This window comes from Rhinopithecus roxellana, chromosome 6, assembly GCF_007565055.1.
Source record: "Rhinopithecus roxellana isolate Shanxi Qingling chromosome 6, ASM756505v1, whole genome shotgun sequence".
Lineage (NCBI taxonomy): Eukaryota > Metazoa > Chordata > Mammalia > Primates > Cercopithecidae > Rhinopithecus > Rhinopithecus roxellana.
The window spans coordinates 47,743,562-47,766,199 of record NC_044554.1 but is presented as its reverse complement, the minus strand read 5'-3'; the positions used below and the strand labels follow the sequence as shown (position 1 = coordinate 47,766,199).

The window sequence follows — 22,638 nt, the reverse complement described above, 5'->3', positions numbered from 1 at the left end:
ATTCTGCGGAAGAAGGCATGCTATCTGTCCTGAAAGGTGGAAGCAGATGGAGGAAAAGCCCATCTCCCAGAGATTAAAATCCTTCCAGGTGTCAAAGCCCTGTTTCCCATGAGGAGTCTAAGAGGAGTCTTAGAGGAGTCTAAGCACCTAAGCCTAATATGAATGCACGCAGTGAAGAAGAGTCTGCGGTCTGGTGGGCCCACCAGTTACTCACCGCACGCAGTGAAGAAGAGTCTGGGGTCTGGTGGGCCCACCAGTTACTCACCGTTTTAGGTCCCCCCAAGAAGAATCAGGAAAAAGAGCTGAAGGAGTAAAACAACAGATGGGCTTTTGCTACCTTGCTGACCTACCTTATATAGGCTAGAAAAAGTGATAGTTACAACCTCTTAGATTTCCTTTTCAAGGATCAAGTGGATGTAGCTCAAATGTCTTGTCTTACTCATGAAACCTCCTTTTTTTTTTTTTTCTATTTATATCTCAAGGGAATGTCGGTGGGAACAGACGATTGTAAAAACAAAAACAAAAACAAAAAACAAAAAACAAACCTCAACAAACCCTAACTAAGGTCTCAGTTCTGCAAACGAACTCTGTTGGCAAAGTGTGGAGAAGGTTCTGGATGCCTGGTAAGGTGGAGATGGTGGCCTGAACTAAGACAAACACATACAGGGGTGCTCCGGAAGCTGAAAAGGCTCCCCAGATGTTAGCGGGTACCGTTTGGGGCAGGCCTGTTTTCAGCTTTGGGAACTCTGGGTGTGTAAGGCTGACCTCAGTCTGGAGTTGACAGACTCAAAGCCATTGTCACCAACCGCACACACAGGACTCGTCCGGCACAGGAGATGGGGCTAAGTGATGTGATTTTCCTACAGATGTCTTGACTTTGACATTTCCCAGCTATACCATAAATTGCACACACTCAAAAGGCAAAAAGGAGGAAATCAAGCCAGCATTCCCAACCCACAAAACTAACATGTTCGGAAAAAAATATTCTGAGGCGGAGGCCAGGACTAGACAGCTCAAGATTTTGTTTCTGTTGTGACAGGGTCTTCTCTGTTGCCCAGGCTGGAGTGCAGTGGCACGGTCTCAGCTCACTGCAGCCTTGACCTCCCAGGCTCAAGCGATCCTCCCACCTCAGTCTCCCAAGTAGCTGATACTACAGGTATACACCACCATGGCTGGCTAATTTTTTAAATATACATTTTTTTGGAGAGACAGGGTTTTGCCATGTTGCCCAGGCTGGTCTCGAACTCCTGGGCTCAAGTAATTCTCCCACCTCAGCCTCCCAAAGTGCTGGGATTACAGGTGTGAACCGCTGCACCTGGCTTTTTTTTTCTTTTTAAATTTTCAGCAAACATTTATTGAGCCTTTATATGGCCAGTACTGTGCCAGGCTCTTCTTTTTAATTATTGTGGTAAAAACCACATTCCATAAAATGTATAATCTTAACCATTTCTAAGTGTATGTATAGTACAATAGTGTTAACTCTTGGCGCATTATTGAATGAGAGATCGCTATAATTTATTCAGTTGGAAAAACGGAAACTCTGTATCCACTGAGCTGCCACCTCTCCCATGTTCCCCCACCTCCCAGCTCCTGGTAACCATCATTGTACTTTCTGCTTCTAAGAGTTTGACTACTGGCCAGGCGCAGTGGCTCACACCTGTAATCCTAGCATTTTGGGAGGCTGAGGCAGGCAGATCACAAAGTCAGGAGTTCAAGACCAGCCTGACCAACATGGTGAAACCACATCTCTACTAAAAATACAAAAACTAGCTGGGCGTGGTAGCCTGTAATCCCAGCTACTCAGGAGGCTGAGGCAGACGAATCGTTTGAATCCAGGAGGTGGAGGTTGCAGTGAGCTGAGATTGCGCCATTGCACTCCAGCCTGGGTGACACAGAAGTCTTTGTTACAGCTTTGAATGCACTATTGAAATTAGGAAACAACTAAAATGTGCTTTAGTCGGGAATTTGTCAGACAAATTATGGTACATCCATGCAATGACTTCCTATGTGGCCATTAGAAATAATGAAGTAGGCCGGGCGCAGTGGTTCACGCCTGTAATCCCAGCACTTTGGGAGGCCAAGGCAGGCGGATCACCTGAGGTCAGGAGACCAGCCTGGCCAACATGGTGAAACCCCATCTCTACTAAAAATACAAAATTAGCCAGGTGTGGTGGTGTGCACCTGTGATCCCAGGTACTCTGGAGGCTGAGGCAAGAGGACCGCTTAGAACCCGGGAGGCGGAGGTTGCAGTGAGCTGAGATCTTGCCACTGCCCTCCAGCCTGGATGACAGAGCGAGACTCTGTCTCGGAAAAAAAAAAAAAATCAGCTAGGCACGGTGGCGCATGCCTGTGGTGCCGGCTGCTCAGGAGGCTGAGGTGGGAAGATGGATTGAGGCCGGGAAGTAACGGCTGCTGCAAGTTACAACTGCACCACTGCACGCCGGCCTGGGCGACACAGCGAGACCTTGTCTCAAAAAAAAAAAAAAAAAAAAAGAAAGTTTCTGAAAATAAGTCTTTAGAGTTTTGAATTCCAGCACTTTGGGAGGCCGAGACGGGCGGATCACGAGGTCAGGAGATCGAGACCATCCTGGCGAACACTGTGAAACCCCGTCTCTACTAAAAAAATATAAAAAATTAGCCGGGCAAGGTGGCGGGCGCCTGTAGTCCCAGCTACTCGGGAGGCTGAGGCAGGAGAATGGCGTGAACCCGGGAGGCGGAGCTTGCAGTGAGCTGAGATCCGGCCACTGCAGTCCATCCCTGGCGACAGAGTGAGACTCCGTCTCAAAAAAAAAAAAAAAAAATAGAGTTTTGAATTAAGTTTCTGACATTAAGCTGCCATAGAAACTAGCTGAGCCCTTTCTCTTTCTTGGGAGTGCTTACAATTGTCCACAGAGATACAACATTTTTTTAAAATCTGCTCATTTAAATCAAAGTAGCATATGGGTTAAACCAAGATACTTTTTCTGTTCATGCTCTTTTTCCGATAGAAAATAAAGATACCAGAGACCAGGACAGGAGTAGTGGCTCATGCCTGTAATCCCAGCACTTTGGGAGGTCGAGATGGGAAGATTCCTCAGGCCCAGGAATTCGAGACCGGCCAGGGTGATGTATTGAGACTCCCATCTCTATAGAAAAATATTATATTTATTTAAATTTTAAAAAGAGAACATATTCAGTGAACATGTTTTCTGAATCAATGAGGCAATTAAGATGATAACTTGAATTCCAGTATGTGCAATCTGAGCATCAAATATTGATTCAGGCCAGGCACGGTGGCTCACGCCTGTAATCCCAGCACTTTGGGAGGCTGAGGTGGGCGGATTACCTTAGGTCAGGAGTTGGAGCCCAGTCTGGCCAACACGGCGAAACCCTGTCTCTACTAAAAATATAAAAAAATTATCTGGGCATGGAAGCAGGCAATCCAAGCTACTTGGGAGGCTGGGGCAGGAGAATCGCCTGAACCCGGGAGGTGGAGGTTGCAGTGAGCCAAGATCGCGCCACTACATTCCAGTCTGGGTGACAGCGAGACTCCGTCTCAAAAAAAAAATAAAAAAAAATTGATTCACACAAATAGACAATATTGTATAATTCCACTAATATGAGGTACCTAGAATATTCAAATCGACAGAGACAGACAGAATGGTGGTTAGCAGGGCTGGGGGGAGGGGTAATGGGAGTGAGTGTTTAATGGGGACAGAGTTTCAGATTGGGGAGATGAGAAAGTTCTGGAGATGGATAGTGGTGACGGTTGCACAGTGTGAATATATTTAATGCCACAGAACTTCAAAAGGGTTAAGATGGGTTGGGTGCAGTGGCGCACGTCTGCAATCCCAGCGCTTTGGAAGGCTGAGGCGGGAGAATTGCTTGAAGCCAGGAGTTTGAGACCAGCCTGGGTTACAAAGCAAGACCCCATCTCTACAAAAAAATAATAAAAAAATTAGCCAGGCACTGTTGCATGCACCTATGGTCCCAGCTACTTGAGAGGCTGAGGTGGGAGGATCGCTTAAGCCCAGGAGTTTGAGGCTGCAGTGAGCTGTGATCACACCACTGCACTCCAGCCTGGTTAACAGAGTGAGACCCTGTCTCTCCAAAAAAAAAAGAAAATGATTAAGATGGTAAATTTCATATTATGTATTTTATGTTGCATATCATGTTATGCATATGACATATGTTGCATATGCATAGATATGTTGTTTATATTTGCATATTTATGTCATGTAATGTATATGTATATATTAACAATTTGTAAACATTGATTCCGTAGTCTTCATTATTTTGGCCACCAATTCCTAATTGCTCCCAGGAAAGAATAGGAGAAAGATGTGGAAGTAGATCGGTTTTTTTGTTTTTTTTTTTTTGAGACAGGGTCTCGCTCTGTCACCGAGGCTGGAATGTAGTGGCGTGATCTCAGCTCACTGCAACCTCCACCTCCCAGGTTCAAGAGATTCTCCTGCCTCAGCCTCCCGAGTAGCTGGGATTACAGGTGCCTGCCACCATGCCCAGCTAATTTTTTTTTTTAATTTTTAGTAGAGACGGGGTTTCGCCGTGTTGACCAGGCTGCTCTCCAACTTCTGACCTCAAGTAATCCGCCCCCCTCAGCCTCGCAAAGTGCTGTGATTACAGGCATGAGCCACCGCACCCAGCCTGGCTGCCACTGTGGGGATGAAACTCTTGAATGCGTGGGAGACCCACCTTCCATCATGTATGATGGGCTACTTGAGAGCACAGTGGACCCACTTCCATGTTCTCTCAACAGATGTCACTTCCTAAATATCTCTCAACTTCATCTTCTCTTCACGGACCACTGTCACTACCCGAGCCCAAGCCTCCAGCATCTCTTTTGGGAAGGGAAATAACAATGGTGGACTCCTAACCTTTATCCACTCGGGGTCACCTCCAACCTAGCCAGGTGGGTTTTCAAAAAACCCACGCATGGCTGGACTCGGTGGCTCATGCCTGAAATCGCAACATTTTGGGAGGCCGAGGCAGGAGCACTGCTTGAGCCCAGAAGTTTGAGACCAGCCTGGGTCACACAGCAAGAACCCATCTCTACAAAAAATGGAAGTAACTAAATAATTATCCAAACTCCTGGGCTTGAGCGGTCCTCCTGCCTCAATCTCCTGAGTAGCTGGGACTAGAGGCACGTGCCACCACCCCAGGCTAATTTCTAAATTAAATTAAATTAATTTTTTTTTTGAGACGGAGTTTTGCTCTTGTTGCCCAGTCTGGAGTAATGGCAAGATCTGGGCTCACTGAGACCTCTGCCTCCCAGATTCAAGTGATTCTCCTGCCTCATCATCCCAAGTAGCTTGGATTACAGGTGTGCACCACCACGCCCTGCAAATTTTTTGTAGTTTTAGTAGAGACAGGGTTTCACCATGTTGGCCAAGCTGGTCTTCAACTCCTGACCTCAAGTGATCCACCCACCTCGGCCTCCCAAAGCGCTGGGATTACAGATACAAGCCACTGTGCCCAGCCTTCATTTTTAAATTTAACTTTTGTAGATTCAGGGTCTGGCTCTGTCATGCAGGCTGCAGTGCAATGATGCGATTGTGGTTCATTGCAGCCTGGACCTCCTGGGCTCAAGCCATCCTCCCTTCTTGGCCTCCCAAAGTGCTGGGGTTACAGGTGTGAGCCACCGCGCCCAGCCCCATCGTCCTTTTTTTTTTTTTTTTTTTTTTTTTTTTTTTTTTTTTTTGAGACGGAGTCTTGCTCTGTCGCCCAGGCTGGAGTGCAGTGGCCGGATCTCAGCTCACTGCAAGCTCCGCCTCCCAGGTTTACGCCATTCTCCTGCCTCAGCCTCCCAAGTAGCTGGGACTACAGGCGCCCGCCAACTCGCCCGGCTAGTTTTTTGTATTTTTTAGTAGAGACGGGGTTTCGCCGTGTTAGCTAGGTTGGTCTCGATCTCCTGACCTCGCGATCCACCCGTCTCGGCCTCCCAAAGTGCTGGGATTACAGGCTTGAGCCACCGCGCCCGGCCCATCGTCCATTTTTATCTTCAGTCTTTCATTGGCACATTCCTTGTCACAGTGTAACTATTCAATGAACACATTTGTGCAATGAATGAACTGGCTCTGAATCTGAATGTCTGCATCTAGCTGTCTCTGCACAGTGATGTGGGGGATGGGGTGGGATCTAGAGTTACGAGCGCGTTTATTTATGAATGAGATACTTCTCTCGGATTGGATTTCCTTTCCCACTCACAGACTGAGCAATCATTTGTTAAATAAGTTTAAGTGGGGGATGGGGACAAGCTCCTTCGTGAGTGGAAGTGACTGCTGTTTACAAACAAAGACTGTGAAGCGTCTTAGGGCTGCGTGAAAAGGACAGCTTGTGTGTTCCCAATGGAATGAATGAGTAACAAGGATGGGGGACCCCCAGGAGCACACAGCCCTGTCCACAAGAGCTGACCTCTCCGGGCTTTACAGTTTTGATTGCCCACGGCGCAGGGCAAAATGCATCCCTTGTGACCTACTATGGGTGTGGAAATGGCACAAGTCCCCTAATTACTGTTGGCTCTGTACTCTGTGGGCTCTGGTGCACAGTGAAAATGCAAGTCCTGACGGGCGCGTGGCTGGTGTCTGTAGTTCCAGCTACTCGGGAGGCTGAGGCAGGAGGATTGCTTGAGCTGGGAGTTCTGGGCTGCAGTGCGCTCTGCCAATTGGGTGTCTTCACTAAGTTTGACATCAATATGGTGACCTCCTGGGTGCAGGGGACCATCAGGTTGCCTAAGGAGGGGTGAACCAGCCCAGGTTGGAAACGGACCAAGTCAAAACTCCTGTGCTGATCAGTAGTGGGATTATGCCTGTGAATTGCCACTGCACTCCAGCCTGGGCAACATAGCAAGACCCCATCTCAAAAAAAAGAAAAGAAAAAAGAAATGCAAGTCCTCTTGTTCAAAGAATTTCAATGTGAGTGCCTCAGCGGATTAAATCAAGTGTGCAGGCTAAGTGCAGGACGCTGAAGACTAGAGGTCTCACACCCATGAGGCCTGCCCTGTTCACAACAGGTTTGTACAACACTGCCCAGTTCACCAATATGATGTCGTTTCATTTAACCGTGGCAACAACTCTGTGAAATATTATTATCCCCATGAGAAAAAAGGGAGAGATATCCCAGGTCAGGCAGGGTGTGGTGGCTCAAGCCTATAATCTCAGCACTTTGGGAGGTTTGCTTGAAGCCAGGAGTTTAAGACCAGCCTAGGCAATAGCGTGAGACCCCTATTGTCAGGCCTCTGAGCCCAAGCCAAGCCATCGCATCCCCTGTGACTTGCAGGTATACACCCAGATGGCCTGAAGTGACTGAAGAATCACAAAAGAAGTGCAAATGCCCTGCCTCGCCTTAACCAATGACATTCCACCACAAAAGAAGTGAAAATGGCCGGTCCTTGCCTTAAGTGATGATATTATCTTGTGAAATTCCTTTTCCTGGCTCATCCTGGCTCAAAAAGCCCCCCCACTGAGCACCTTGTGACCCCCACTCCTGCCCGCCAGAGAACAACCCCCCTTTGACTGTAATTTTCCTTTACCTACCCAAATCCTATAAAACGGTCCCACCCTTATCTCCCTTGGCTGACTCTCTTTTCGGACTCAGCCCGCCTGCACCCAGGTGAAATAAACAGCCATGTGGCTCACACAAAGCCTGTTGGTCTCTTCACACGGATGCGAATGACACCTACCTCTTTTTTTTTTTTTTTTTTTGAGACAAAAAGAAAAAGGAGGAGGAGGAGAGAAAGCCAACACATATAAAGGGCACATTATTATAAAATTGTTTAAAACCAGTGATAAAGAGAAGATGAAGATCATAAAGGCAGCCAGAAAAAAGAGACACAATATGTTCAGAGGAACAAAGATAAGATTGACATCAGACTTATCTTTCTGTCTTTTTTTGAGATGGGGTCTTGCTATGTTGCCCAGGCTTGTCTTAAACTCCTGGGCCCTGAGTAGCTGGGATTACAGGTGCACACCACTGCACCCAGTGACATCAGACTTCTGATCAGAAACAATACAGGCCAGAAGGCAGAGGAGGAATTTTTTTTTAAAGAACTGCAAGAAAAATGAACAAACTAACTATTGTGGATGGACACAAAGATTTTGTTTCTCTTCCCAATTGGAAATCACCTCAACGTCCAATGTGCAGGGATTTGTTAATTGATGGGCCATAAAAAATAAAAGGATAGTCTAGAAGTCTGTTTAATGATACGGAAAAATATCCACCATATATAGTAAAGTGAAAGAGGCACTATGCTCAATGTATTTTGTAAATTGGAAAATATATATTTACAGACACAGGACGGCGGTTATAGCGACTGGACCTTACACAATTGTGGGAGTGGGTTACATGGTAACCAGTGCCAACCTCCACCCTCCACAGATATTTCTTCTTGCCCACAATAAACTGGAACTAGGCAGGGAGGGGAATTTTAGGAAATGCAGTCCCAGTTTTGCTAAATTGACACAATACAAATCCACCACATATCAGTAAAAGGCTACAGAGAAATTCACCCAGATGGTTTTAGCAGTAATTACTGGGAGTTGAGTGGGTTTAAATTCTCAGTACACAGGTCAGATGTGAGAAAATCAAAAAACACATTTGGTTTTTTAATATAATAAGTCAACCTAATTTTCACTCCAATCCCTCCCATCCTGTCAAGGAGGTAGGAAATTCACCTTCCTCCCTCCTTCCCTCCCTCCCTCCCTTCGTTCCTTCCTTCTTTCCCTCCTTCCTTCCTTTCTTCCTTCCCTCCCTCCTTCCCTCCCTCCTTCCCTCCCTCCCTCCTTCCCTCCCTCCTTCCATCTTCCCTCCCTCCCTTCCTTCCTCCCTCCCTCCCTTCCATTCTTCTTTCCTCCCTCCCTCCCTCCCCGCTCCTCCTTCCGTCCTTCATCTCATTCTGTTGCCCAGGCTGGAGTGTAGTGGCACAATCATAGCTCACTGTCACCTTGAACTCCTGGGCTCAATGGCTCCTTCTCACCTCAGCCTCTCAAGGACCTGGGACTACAGGTGCACACCACCACACACAGCTAATTAATTTTTTTTTTTTTTTGTAGAGATGGGGGTCTTGCTATGTTGCCCAGGCTGGTGTTCAACTCCTAGCCTCAAGTAATCCTCCTTCTTCAGCCTCCCCAAACACTAGGATTGCAGGCATGAGCCTCTGCACTTGGCAGAAAAATACTGGACTTTTGTACAAATACCTATACTATTCACGAATAGCCTTTAAACTGCCCTGAAATGATGGGACTGAAGTGATTAAAATCTTTATCCAAATGAAAACAACTATATTATTATCAAGAGTGTGGCATATTTGACCTACATCTAGATGTGTATATGCATTTTCTTTTCCAAAAATGAATAAAACAACAAAAGATTTCAGTATTGTTGTTATCTATTTATTAAATACCCAGTTAAACTCATTGTTTCTAAATGCACAAGGTATGTGTTGCCCAAGTCCAGAACAGTCCAGAACAGTCCAGAACAGTCCAGAACAGTTCTCTGGGGCTTCTAGGTCACAGCTGAGCATGTTTTATTTCCTGAATTTAGTGTCCTCCCATCGCTAGAGGTAATTCATGTTTATTAATTAGGTTGGTGCAAAAGTTATTGTGGTTTTTGCAATTATTGCAATTATAATACAATTTTGCAATTATAACTTTTGCACCAGCCTAATAAAAAAACACCTTGGCTGACAAGCTATGGGAATGATATGGCCACCAGAAATGACCTTCACGGTGTTCTATAAAGTGGTGGCTTCCAGTTCAGAAGGGGTTTGCTGCTCTCTGTGTAATGAGTTGGGGTTCTCTTTTCTCCTCCACGTTCTAGGGTTTTGATGCCTCTTAGCATCACCAGCTCTCATTTGGGGAGCAATTATGAATCGTTAGTAAAAGCTCAACTTTTTTAAGAAGCAAAACCAGCAAGAAAATTCAGCATGTCCCGGTTTTCTAGACAGCATGCTCGAAGACCACAGCCAGCTGCTTAATAATTTAGCCTTTTGGGCAAAGTTCTCGTTAGGGTAGATCAAAAACATGAATAATGCAGGCGTTTGTGAATCACACTGCTCTGCTGTGCCGCACTGGCCAGGAAACGCCTGAAGCAGTTGCAGAGGGGCTCAGGGTGACCAGATCCGGTGACTGGGTCATGATGACACCAAACTTGGTTAACGGGAATCCCAGGTCATATCCGATGGTGTCAAACCACAGCCGCTGCCTGCTGTGCAGGTCTTTTAAGTCAAATGTCTCATGCCAGTCAAAATTCCTGCCAGGATTCAGACTCTATTTCCCTAGTTCCTTTTTTTTTTTTTTTTGAGACGGAGTCTCGCTCTGTCGCCCAGGCTGGAGTGCAGTGGCCGGATCTCAGCTCACTGCAAGCTCTGCCTCCCGGATTTAGGCCATTCTCCTGCCTCAGCCTCCCGAGTAGCTGGGACTACAGACGCCCGCCACCTCACCCGGCTAGTTTTTTGTATTTTTTAGCAGAGACGGGGTTTCACCGTGTTAGCCAGGATGGTCTCGATCTCCTGACCTCAGTGATCTGCCCGTCTCGGCCTCCCAAAGTGCTGGGATTACAAGCTTGAGGCACCGCGCCCGGCCTTTTTTTTTGAGAGGGAGTTTCGCTCTTGTTGCCCAGGCTGGAATGCAACAGCACGATGTCAGCTCACCGCAACCTCCGCCTCCCGGGTTCAAGCAATTCTCCTGCATCAGCCTCTCGAGTAGCTGGGATTACAAGCATGCACCACCATGCCTGGCTAATTTTGTATTTTTAGTAGAGATGGGGTTTCTCCATGTTGGTCACGCTGGTCTCAAACCCCGACCTCAGGTGATCTGCCTGGCTTGGCCTCCCAAAGTGCTGGGATTATAGGCGTGAGCCACTGTGCCCAGCCTATTTCCCTAGTTCATTTTTTCTCTTTTTTCTTTTCTTTTTTTGTTGAGACAAGGTCTCCCTCTGTCACCCAGGCTGGAGTGCAGTGGTGGGATCACAGCTCACGGAAGCCTCAACCTCCTGGGCTCAAGTGATTTCCCCCACCATAGCATCCCCCGTCACCAGTAGCTGGGACCGCAGGCGCGCACCACCATGCCTGGCTAATGCTTTACTTTTTGTAGAGACAGGGTCTCATCATGTTGCCCAGGCTGGTCTCGAACTCACGGGCTCAAGCGACCCTCCTACCTCGGCCTCCCAAAGTGCTGGGATTTCAGGAGTGAGCCACAGCACCTGGCCACCTCTTTTCCCCCCTTGTTCCCCAGATCATTCTTGCATTCCTGATCTCCTTCTCAAACCCCAACACGTCTTCATCCTCAGCCGATGACCTTGCTTCTCCTTAACTGAGAAACTAGTAATGACCGGAGGAGAGTGTCCCCAAGTTCCCTAGATGACATCGTCCCTCTCCCAGCCTCTGCATCCACTCACTCTGCCTTCCTGCTTTAGCTATAAATTGAACCATCAGGTCGGGTGCGGTGGTTTATGCCTGTAATTCCAGCACTTTGGGAGGACGAGGCAGGCGGATGATGAGGTCAGGTGTTTGAGACCAGCATGGCCAACATGGTGAAACCCCGTCTCTACTAAAAATACAAAAAATTAGCTGGGCATGGTGGTGCATGCCTGTAATCCCAGCTACTCAGAAGGGTGATGCAGGAGAATAGCTTGAACCCAGGAGGTGGAGGTTGCAGTGAGCTGAGATCATGCCATTGCACTCCAGCCTAGGCGACAGGGTGAGACTCCGTCTTGAGGGGAAAAAAAAAAGAACCATCCACATCCTATCTAACGCCAGCCCCTCCACCATCTAAACTGGATGCCATTCCTGCCACCCTCTCAAGCACATCTCTCCACGTACTCTCCCCTCCCTCTCCCGTGCCATCAATTTCTCTCTCCCTAATAGATCTTTGCCATTAACATAATATTAACTGAAAAAAGGACTGAGGCAGGAGTCCCCATTGACTGAGGTTGATGCAGCAGTTTGAGGACATGCCGGGGAGGAACACCAGCCACGGGAGCATCTGTGACCTGTGCGTTTCCAGAGAGGGTTTGGGAACTTCACTATTTAAAGGGGAAAGAGCAAGCAGGAGGGATAAAGGAAGGGAGGGTAGACAGAGAGGCAAATGGTCACATTCTCTCAAGGCTCTGATTAGCGATCAATAAATCTACATTTTACATGTCAACGAGGCATTCGTCTCCAGCTCAGGAAATCTACATTTTACATAAGGTAAAGTAAACATGTGAAAAAAGGAGTAAAAAGTCAATGATGCATTCATTTTGAGCTCAGTAAATCTACATTTTACATAAGATAAACAAGTGAAAAGAGTGAGGAGTCCATGGTGCGTTCCTCTCAAGCCCAGTGAATCTACATTTTACATAAGATAAACGTATGAAAAGAGGCAACGAGGAGTCCATGGTGCGTTCCTCTCAAGCCCAGAGAATCTACATTTTATATAAGATTAAACATGTGAAAAGAGGGAGTAAAGACTCCGTGATGTGTTGATCTGAAGCCAAAGTGAATTTACATTTTACATAAGATAAAGTAAAGGTGAAAAGAAGGAGTAAAGGAAAGACTCCGTGATGCGTTCATCTCAAGCCCAGTGAATCTACATTTTACATAAGATAAACATGTGGGCCGGGCGCAGTGGCTCAAGCCTGTAATCCCAGCACTTTGGGAGGCCGAGACGGGCGGATCACGGGGTCAGGAGATCAAGACCATCCTGGCTAACATGGTGAAACCCCGTCTCTACTAAAAAAAAAAAATACCAAAAAAACTAGCCGGGCGCGGTGGTGGGTGCCTGTAGTCCCAGCTATTCAGGAGGCTGAGGCAGGAGAATGGCGTAAACCCGGGAGGCGGAGCTTGCAGTGAGCCGAGATCCGGCCACTGCACTCCAGCAGCCTGGGCAACAGAGCGAGACTCCGTCTCCAAAATAAAAAAAAAAAAAAAAAAGATAAACATGTGAAAAGAAGGAGTGGAGGAGTCCACGATACATTCATCTTGAGCTCAGCAAATCTACATTTCATGTAAGGTACAGCAAACTTGAAAAGAAGTAGTAAAGAGTCTGTAATGCATTCATCGTAAGCCCAGTGAATCTACATTTTATATGAGATAAACATGTGAAAAGAAGGAGTAGAGGAGTCCATGGTGCGTTCATCTCAAGCCCAGTAAATCTACATTTTACATAAGATAAAGTAAACATGAAAAGAGGGAGTAAAGAGTCCTTGATGCATTCATCTTGAGCTCAGTAAATCTACAATTTACATAAGATTAAACATGTAAAAAGAGGGAGTAGAGAAGTCCATGGTGCGTTCATCTCAAGCCACCGTGAGGGCCCAGTGGCACACACCTGTAGTTCCACCCACCCAGGAGGCTGAGGCAGGAGGATCACTTGAGCTCAGGAATTTGAGGCTGTAGTGTGCAATGTTTGTGCTTGTGAATAGCCACTGTACTCTAGCCTGGGCAACGTAGCAAGACCCTGTCTCTAACATTTTCTTTTAATTAAAAAAATAGGCCGAGTGTGGTGGCTAATGCTTGCAATTTCAATGCTTTGGGAGGCTGAAGCAGGACGATCACTTGAGCCCAGGAGTTTGAGACCAGCCTGGGCAACATAGCGAGACCACGTCTCTAACAACAACAATAAATTACAAATAAATAAATAAAACCACAATGAGATGCCAATACCCATTAATGAAAATGTCCAGAATGAGGAAGGCTGACCCATGCCAAGCATTGGCGAGGGCATGGGAGGAACTGGAACCCTCCTTCCCCGCTAAACTCACTTTCTTCAGAATAATAAATGCATTGCTCAAGTACTGAGCAACGCTCTTGGCTCTCCTTCCACTCTTCAACATGTTTTCCTTCCTGAATGTAAATTTTTGGAAAACACAGTGGAAGTGTCGATCACATGACCCAGATGGTTCTATTCCAACTTCCTCCCCAAGAACTAGGTTTTTTTTTTTCTTCTTTTTTTTTGAGACAGAGTTTCGTTCTTGTTGCCCAGGTTGGAGGGCAATGGTGCGATCTTGGCTCACTGCAACCTCTGCCTCCTGGGTTCAAGCCATTCTCCCACCTTAGCCTCCCGAGTAGCTGGGATTACAGGCATGCAGCACCAAGCCTGGCTAATTTTGTATTTTCAGTAGAGACAGGGTTTCATCATGTTGGTCAGGCTGGTCTCAAACTCCTGACCTCAGGTGATCCACCCGCCTCGGCCTCCCAAAGTGCTGGGATTACAGGCGTGAACCACCGCCCTTGGCCAGAACTGGGATTCTTTTTTTTTTTTTTTTTTTTTTTTTTTGAGACAGAGTCTCGCTCTGTCGCCCAGGCTGGAGTGCAGTGGCCAGATCTCAGCTCACTGCAAGCTCCGCCTCCCGGGTTCACGCCATTCTCCTGCCTCAGCCTCCCGAGTAGCTGGGACTACAGGCGCCCGCCACCTCGCCCGGCTAGTTTTTTGTATTTTTTAGTAGAGACGAGGTTTCACCGTATTAGCCAGGATGGTCTCGACCTCCTGACCTCGTGATCCGCCCGTCTCGGCCTCCCAAAGTGCTGGGATTACAGCCTTGAGCCACCGCGCCTGGCCCCAGAACTGGGATTCTTAAAGGACACCTCCGTCCCATCCTGCTAAAAACCAGCCACAACTATAACCACCACCACCTGTGGCGCACATGTTTGGTGTCAGCATTAGTGAGCCACCTCCAGGCTACCACATTTGAGGACTTCTTGCCAAGAAGTTCTCCAGCAGTTTTCACCCAAAACCTGTTCTTGCTGTTTTTGCTATCTGGCCAACTCTGTGGTCACTAAATCAATGTTTCAGTTTTTGAGCAGGGACAAAAAAAAACAAAAACAAAAATTCGGGAGAGCCCAAACTGCTTAGGCACGTGTGAAATGCTATAGCAGAAAAGAAACAAAATGCTATAGGACGCTGATTTTTTCATGAACAAGAAATGTGAGCGGCTCCGTCTCAACTTACGGATGAGCTGGAGGCAACATTTAATGAAGAGTTAAGTGAGTTAATTAAGGAGAAATTGCAACTAAACCCCACATAATGAGAGAACCAGCATCTCTGGCTCCAGGGTCCCGTATTTTTATCTGTCTGCACTTGTCCATGATGTGGGTTCTCTGGCGGGGCAGGGGTCTCCCTGTATTGGTCAGAAGTCCCCAGGAGATTCAGACCCCCGGAAAAACCATCCAATAAAAAAACATTGGCCGGGCGTGGTGGCTCAGACTGTAATCCCAGCACTTTGGGAGGCCGAGGTGGGTGGATCACAAGGTCAGGAGATCGAGACCATTCTGGCTAACATGGTGAAACCCTGACTCTACTAAAAAATACAAAAAATTAGCCGGGCATGGTGGCAGACGCCTGTAGTCCCAGCTACTCAGGAGGCTGAGGCAGGAGAATGGCGTGAACTCGGGAGGCAGAGCTTGCAGTGAGCTGAGATCCGGCCACTGCACTCCAGCCTGGGTGACAGAGCGAGACTCCGTCTCAAAAAAAAAAAAAAAAAAAAAAAGCTTCAAGACCTGGGACAGATGTCAAAGTTGAATTCAGAGGATTGATCCAAAGCCTCAAGAACTCTCATGTTAGCTGGGTGCAGTGGCTCACGATTGGAATCCCAGCACTTTGGGAGGCCGAGGTAGGAGGATTGCTGCAGGCCAGGAGTTTGAGACCAGCCTGAGCAGCATAGTAAGACCCCATGTCTACAAACATTTAAAAAGTTAGGTAGGCAGCAGGGCGCGGTGGCTCAAGCCTGTAATTCCAGCACTTTGGGAGGCCGAGACGGGTGGATCATGAGGTCAGGAGATCGAGACCATCCTGGCTAACACGGTGAAACCCCATCTCTACTAAAAAATACAAAACACTAGCTGGGTGAGGTGGCGGGCACCTGTAGTCCCAACTACTCGGGAGGCTGAGGCAGGAGAATGGTGTGAACCTGGGAGGCAGAGTTTGCAGTGAGCTGAGATCCAGCCACTGCACTCCAGCCTGGGCGACAGAGCGAGACTCCGTCTCAAAAAAAAAAAAAAAAGTTAGCTAGGCATGGTAGTGCATGCCTGTACTTCTAGCTACTCGGGAGGCTGGGGTGGGAGGATTCCTTAAGCCCAGGAATTCATGACTGCAGTGAGCTACTATTGTGCCACTGCACTCCAGCCTGGGTGACAGAGCAAGAACCTGTCTCCAAAAAATAATAATTTGAAAAAACCCTCATGTTCTTATCTAGATATGACCTTGAATGGACAGAAAGAAGCTCAGGAGATAGGAGATCCCATCCTGCCTTTGGCTTTTCTAGCTGTCTGACCTTGGGAAATTGACTTAATCCCTTAGAACATCAGTTTTCTTTTTTTAATTTTATTTATTTATTTATTTTTTGAGAGAGAGTCTGGCTCTGTCGCCCAGGCTGGAGTGCAGTGGTGTGATCTTGGCTCACCACAACCTCCACCTCCTGGGTTCAAGCAATTCTCGTGCCTCAGCCACCTGAGTAGGTGGGACTACAGGCCCATACCACCATGCCCAGCTAATTTTTGTATTTTTAGTAGTGATGGGGTTACACCATCGCTGCATTTCACCTGGCCATCGTTAGCCAGGCTGGTCTTGAACTGCTGACCTCAAGGGATCCACCCACCTTGGCCTCTCCAAGTGCTAGGATTACAGATGTGAGCCACCATGCCCAGCCTGATGTCAGCAAATTCTTTTTACCAACCCTGCAATCGACCACTTCATGATGCTGGGGCTGTGAGACCTTGCTCACCTCAAGTGATCCACCTGCCTCAGCCTCAGGAAGTGCTGAGATTACAGGTGTGAGCCACCACACCCAGCGAGTTTTCTTTTTTCTTTCTTTTGAGACAGAGTTTCACTCTTGTTGCCCAGGCTGAAGTGCAATGGCACGATCTTGGCTCACTGCAACCTCTGCCCTCCAGGTTTAAGCGATTCTCCTGCCTCAGCCTCCTGAGTAGCTGGGATTACAGGCATGTGCCACCATGCCTGGCTAATTTTTGTATTTTTAGTAGAGACAGGGTTTCACCTTGTTGGACAGGATGGTCTCGAACTCCTGACCTCGTGATTCACCTGCCTCAGCCTCCCAAAGTGCCGGGATGACAGGTGTGAGCCATCATACTTACCCGTAACATGCTCACATTTTCATTTACCTTCTTGAACATATCAAACAGTTGTAGTAGCTGTTTTAATCTCTTTATTAATTCTATCTTTGTCATTTCACTTCATTGGTTTTTCTCCTCTTCCTGGGGTATAATCCTTGCTTCTTGGCATACCTGGTGATTATTATTTTTTAGAGACAGGATCTTGCTGTGTTGCCCAGGCTGGAGTGCAGTGGCGCCACTATAGCTCCCTGCAGCCTCAACCTCCTGGGCTTCAGCGATCCTCCCACCTCAGCCTCTCAACTGGCTGGGCCTATACGTGTGCATCCCCACCCCTGGCTAATTTTTTAGTTTTACTTTTGTAGAGATGATGTTGTCCAGTCTGGTCTTGAACTCCTGGCCTCAAGCTGTCCTCGTGCCTCAGCCTCCCAAAGTGCTGGGATTATAAGTGTGAGCCAACACTTCCTGCCATGCCTGGTAATTTTTTACTGGACACCAGATATTGTGAATTTTACCTGGTTGGGCGCTGAATATTCTTCTGTTTAAAAAATATATTCTTGAGCTTTGTTCTGGGACATGGTTAAGTGACTTGGAAATAGCATAATCCTTTTTCTTTCCTTTTTATTTTTGAGAGGGAGTCTCAGTCTGTCACCCAGGCTGGACTGCAGTGGCACAGTCTCAACTCACTGCAACCTCTGCCTCCTGGGTTCAAGTGATGCACCCACCTCAGCCTCCCAAGTGGCTGGGACTACAGGTGCGCACAACCACGCCTGGCTAATTTCTGTATTGATAGTAGAGAGGGGGTTTCACCATGTTGGCCAGGCTGGTCTCAAACTCCTGACCTCAGGTGATCCGCCCGCCTCGGCCTCCCAAAGTGCTGGGATTCCAGGCGTGAGCCGCCGCGCCCAGACACGTGATCCTTCTGAGACTTGCAGAACTAGAGCAACCCTTAGTCTGGGGCCAATTCTGCCGCCCCACGAAGGCAATGCCCCTCTGAACGCGTGACTCAATGCCCCATGTATTGTGAGGCTTTTCACTTTGCCTGCTGGGAACATGAATGGTTCCCCAGCTTTGTGTGGACTTTGGAATTATTCTGCCTGTTTCTATTGTGTGATTCTTTCCCCTGGTCTTGCTTGGGTGATTTCCTCCCGTGCGTGAGCTGATCCAACTCAGCTCCAGAGTCAAGAGGTATCCTTCGCAAAGCTCCAGAGTTTGTTTGTTTGCACATCTCTCCCGCGGGATTCCATCCTGCAAATTCCAGCTGCTTTGGCCTGCTCAAACTTTTTAATTTTTTTTGGAGACAGAGTCTCGCTTTGCGGCCCAGGCTGGAGGGCAGTGGCACGATCTCGGCTCACTGCAACCTCCACCTCCCAGGTTCAAGTGATTCTCGTGCTTCAGCCACCCGAGTAGGTGGATTACAAGCATGCACCACTACGCCCAGCTAAATTTTCTGTATTTTTAGCAGAGACAGGGTTTCACCATGTTGGCCAGGCTGGTCTCAAACTCCTGACCTCAAATGATCCACCCACCTCAGCCTCCCAAAGTGCTGGGATGACAGGTGTGAGCCACCGCACCTGGCCGGGTCTGCTCACACTTTCAGCTCTGTCTCCTGCACTCAGGGAGACCACTGGGCTCTGTCTGGCTGCCCTCCTTCCGTGGCACATGGAAACGTTTGCGTCATTGGTTTCTCCTGTGCCAGGGATCACGGTCTTTAGTGCTGCGTATTGACTGGTGTCTAAAAACTCCCTTTTCGTATGTATTGTACAGTTTTGTAGGTATTTAAGGCCAGAGGGTTAATCCATCTTGGCCATAAGTTGGGGAAGTCTCCACAATTTTTAAAACATTTTGGGAGGCTGAGGTGGGAAGATTGCTTGAGGCAGGAGTTCGAGACCAGCTTGAGCAACTCAGCAAGAGCCCCCCCCCCCCATCTCTACAAGAAAATAAAAATACTAAAATTAGCCAGGGCGTGACAATGTACGCCTATAGTCTCAGCTACTCGGGAGGCTGAGGTGGGAGGATCGCTTGAGCCCAGGAGATCAAGGCTGCAGCGAGCCATGTTTACACCACTGCACTCCAGCCTGGGTGACAGAAGTGAGACCTTGTCTCAAGAAAAAAATAAAACATTTTAAGTTCCTGAAACGGTGAGTTAAAGGCTATATAAAGAATTAAAGTTTTTTTAAAATCACATTCCCAAATTATTGGTCAAAAGGGAGCAGTTGGCCAGGTGTGGTGGCTCATGCCTATAATCCCAGCACTTTGGGAGGCCGAGGCGTGGATCACCTGAGGTCAGGCGTCTGAGACCAGTCTGGCCAACATGGCAAAACCCCATCTCTACTGAAAATACAAAAATTAGCCGGGCGTGGTGGTACGCACCTGTAATCCAGCTACTCAGGAGGCTGAAGCAGGAGACTCGCTTGAACTAGTGAGGCAGAGGTTGCAGTGAGCTGAGTCAGCGCCTCTGCACTCCAGCCTGGGTGACAGAGCAAGACTCCATCTCAAAAAAAAAAAAGGAATTAAAGCTTTTGGTGGCTCACGTCTCTAATCCCAGAACTTTGGGAGGCTGAGGTGGGCAGATCGCTCAAGCTCAGGAGTCCAAGACCAGCCTGGGCAATGTGGTAAAACCCTATCTCTACAAAAAATTAAAAAAGTAGCCAGCCATGGTGGCTCACACCTGTAGTCCCAGCTACTCAGGAGGCTGAGGTGGGAGGATCGCTTAAGCCTGGAAGGTTGAGACTGCAGTGAGCCCTGATTGTGCCACTGTACTCCAGCCTATACAACAGAGCAAGACCCTTCCTAAAAACGAAAACAAACTGCTGTTTCATATGTTTTGTACAGTTGTAGGTATTTAAGGCAAGAAGGGTTATCCATCTCGGCCATAAGGGGAGATGTCCACAATTTCTGTAAACATTTCAAGTTCCTGGAAGGGGAAGTGTGGGTTAGAGGCTATAGTAAGTATTAGGGTTTTTGATAATAAGAAAAAATGAGCTAAGCATCGTGGCTGTAATCCCAGAACTTTGGGAGGCCGAGGTGGGTGCATCATTTGAGGTCAGGAGTTCGAGACCAGTCTGGCCAACATGGTGAAACCCCATCTCTACTAAAAATACAAAAAAAATTAGCCAGGTGTGGTGATGGGCGCCTGTATCCCAGCTACTCAGGAGACTGAGGCAGGAGAATCACTTGAACCTAGGAAGAGGAGGTTACAGTGAGCCGAGATCATGCCATTGCACTCCAGCCTGGGCAACAAGAGCAAAACTCCATCTCAAAAAAAAAAAAAAAATGCATATATGTGTGCATGCAACAGAATACAGAATATTTATTTCCAGAGGAACCCTGACTTCTCCAGGCTCCTCGGTTTGTCCTTCCTTGTGGGCATGAATTATGCAGCTGCCTCTAAATGTCACCAGAGGAAGGCACATTGGAGGGAATAAAAATCCCAGAATGAGAGCCACAGCACCGCGGCAGAGGGCCAGAGCATGAGTGGAAAGGCCCCGTGTCAAACACAGAAGAGGGTTTTGTTTTAAATCACGACATCTAATGGCTCACACCCGCAATCCCAGCATTTTGGGAGTCTGAGGTGGGAAGATGGCTTGAGCCCAGGAGTTGGAGACCAGCCTAGGCAACATAGCGAGACCCTGTCTCTACCAAAACTTTTTTAAAAAGTTGGGTGTGTGGCATGCATCCATGGTTCCAGCTACTCGGGAGGCTGAGTCAGGAGGATCGCTTAGATCCCAGGAGTTTGAGGCTGCAGTGAGCTCTGATCACACCACTGCACTCCAGCCTGGGTAACAGAATGAGACCCTGTCTCAAGTAAAAAAATAAAATTAAAAATAAAATTAAAATAAATAAAATGAAATAATAAAATAAAATAACATCAACCCACAGAACCCAAATCTTCCCCCAGGGTAGAATGACGCCCTCACTGAAACTAATGTGACCATCAGCAGCCAAATTAAACATGGCCCAAGGGGAGAGTGCATGAGGAAAGATTTGGTTATGCTCAGGGATTTGGACCAGTTTAGTTGAGGTCAATTTTTTCAGATTTTTCTTTTCCAAAGCTGGTTCTGGAGCGGAGTTCAGGAGCACGCTCTTCACAAAGAGGCTCTCTGTGGGTCGGCCCTGCTGGGCGGGATTTCATTAACATCACCAACCTCATTCTCCAAGATGCTGAATATGCAGCGTCGATCAGCGAACGAGATCCTCCGTCTCGTGAAGTCAGCTTTCTGGTGAAGGAGAAAAGAAACACAAATAAACAAGCAAATAAACGCCCGAGGCGGAGACAAGATGGCGTGAGGGTCAGGTTCCTTGAACTCACGTTCTTTTTTTTCTTTTATTTTCCTTTTATTTTCTGAGACAGAGTTTCATGCTGTCACCCAGGCTGGAGTGCAATGGCAGGATCTCAGCTCACTGCAAGCTCCGCCCCTCAGGTTCAAGCAATTCTCCTGCCTCAGCCTCCCGAGTAGCTAGGATTAGAGGCACCTGCCACCATGCCTGGCTATTTTTTGTATTTTTAGTAGAGATGGGGTTTTACCATATTGGTCAGGCTGGTCTCGAACTCCTGACCTCAAGTGACCCACCCACCTTGGCCTCCCAAAGTGCTAAGATTAGAGGCGTGAGCCACCACACCCGGCCAAGCTCACGTTCTTGAGTCACCTTGGAGATTTCATCATATGTGTCTGAGGCCGGGTGCTATGGCTCACACCTATAATCCCAGTAATCCCAGCACTTTGGGAGGCTGAGATGGGAACATTGCTTGAGCCCAATAATTCGAGATCAGCCTGGGCAACATAGTGAGGCTCTATCTCCTCAAAAAATAAAAAATAAGCTGGGTGTGGTGGTGCATGCCTGTGGTCCTAGCTACTTGGGAGTCTGAGGCAGGAGGATCACTTGAGCCCAGGAGGTCGAGGCTGCAGTGAGCCATGATTGCATTGCTGCATTCAGCCTGGGCAACAGAGCAAGACCTTGTCTCAAAATAAAATAAAATAAATTGTCTGAATCTCTTTTTGGCAAAGCAATCTGACAATGTTTCTTGTTTCAGAGAATCAAGAATATTCTCTGAATCAAGCTTATTTTCAACCTAAAAGCCAACTAACTCTCTGTCACAGGGGAATACTGTACGTGGTGATTACTGCAGTGTGTGTGTGTGTGTGTGTGTGTGTGTGTGTGTGTGTGTAAAGACTGCTTTGTCATGCAGACTACAGCTCCAGCCTCACCTCACTGTAATTTACTGTGGATATTTTGCATTATGTAGGCAGCACCTTGTACACAACAGGAGATTTGCGGGGGAGGTGGGGAACCCAGTCCCAACTCAGGTGTGCTATAAACTGGCTGACCTCAGATGAACCTTGTTATCTTGCTGAGCCCAGGTTTTCTCAACTACAACCATAATAATAAGACTTTGCCTCTAAGTTCAGCATGGGGAATAATGACCATATGAAAATATAGACTCAGCCTGGGCAACATTGTGCAACACCTGTCTCTGCCACAAATTTAAAGATTAGCCAGGTGCAGCGGCTCACGCCTGTAATCCCACTGCTTTGGGAGGTAGGACAGGAGGAATGCTGGAGGCAAGGAGTTTGAGACCAGCCTGGGTAACACAG

The 22,638-nt window shown here is 47.6% G+C and overlaps 1 protein-coding gene across 1 annotated transcript in view; it reads right to left on the bottom strand.

Moving 5' to 3' along the window:
• Positions 1-22,638, bottom strand: part of LOC104667537 (protein PMS2CL-like) — a 1,213,215-nt gene that overhangs the window by 336,302 nt on the left and 854,275 nt on the right. The gene's annotated exons all lie outside the window — the stretch shown is intronic.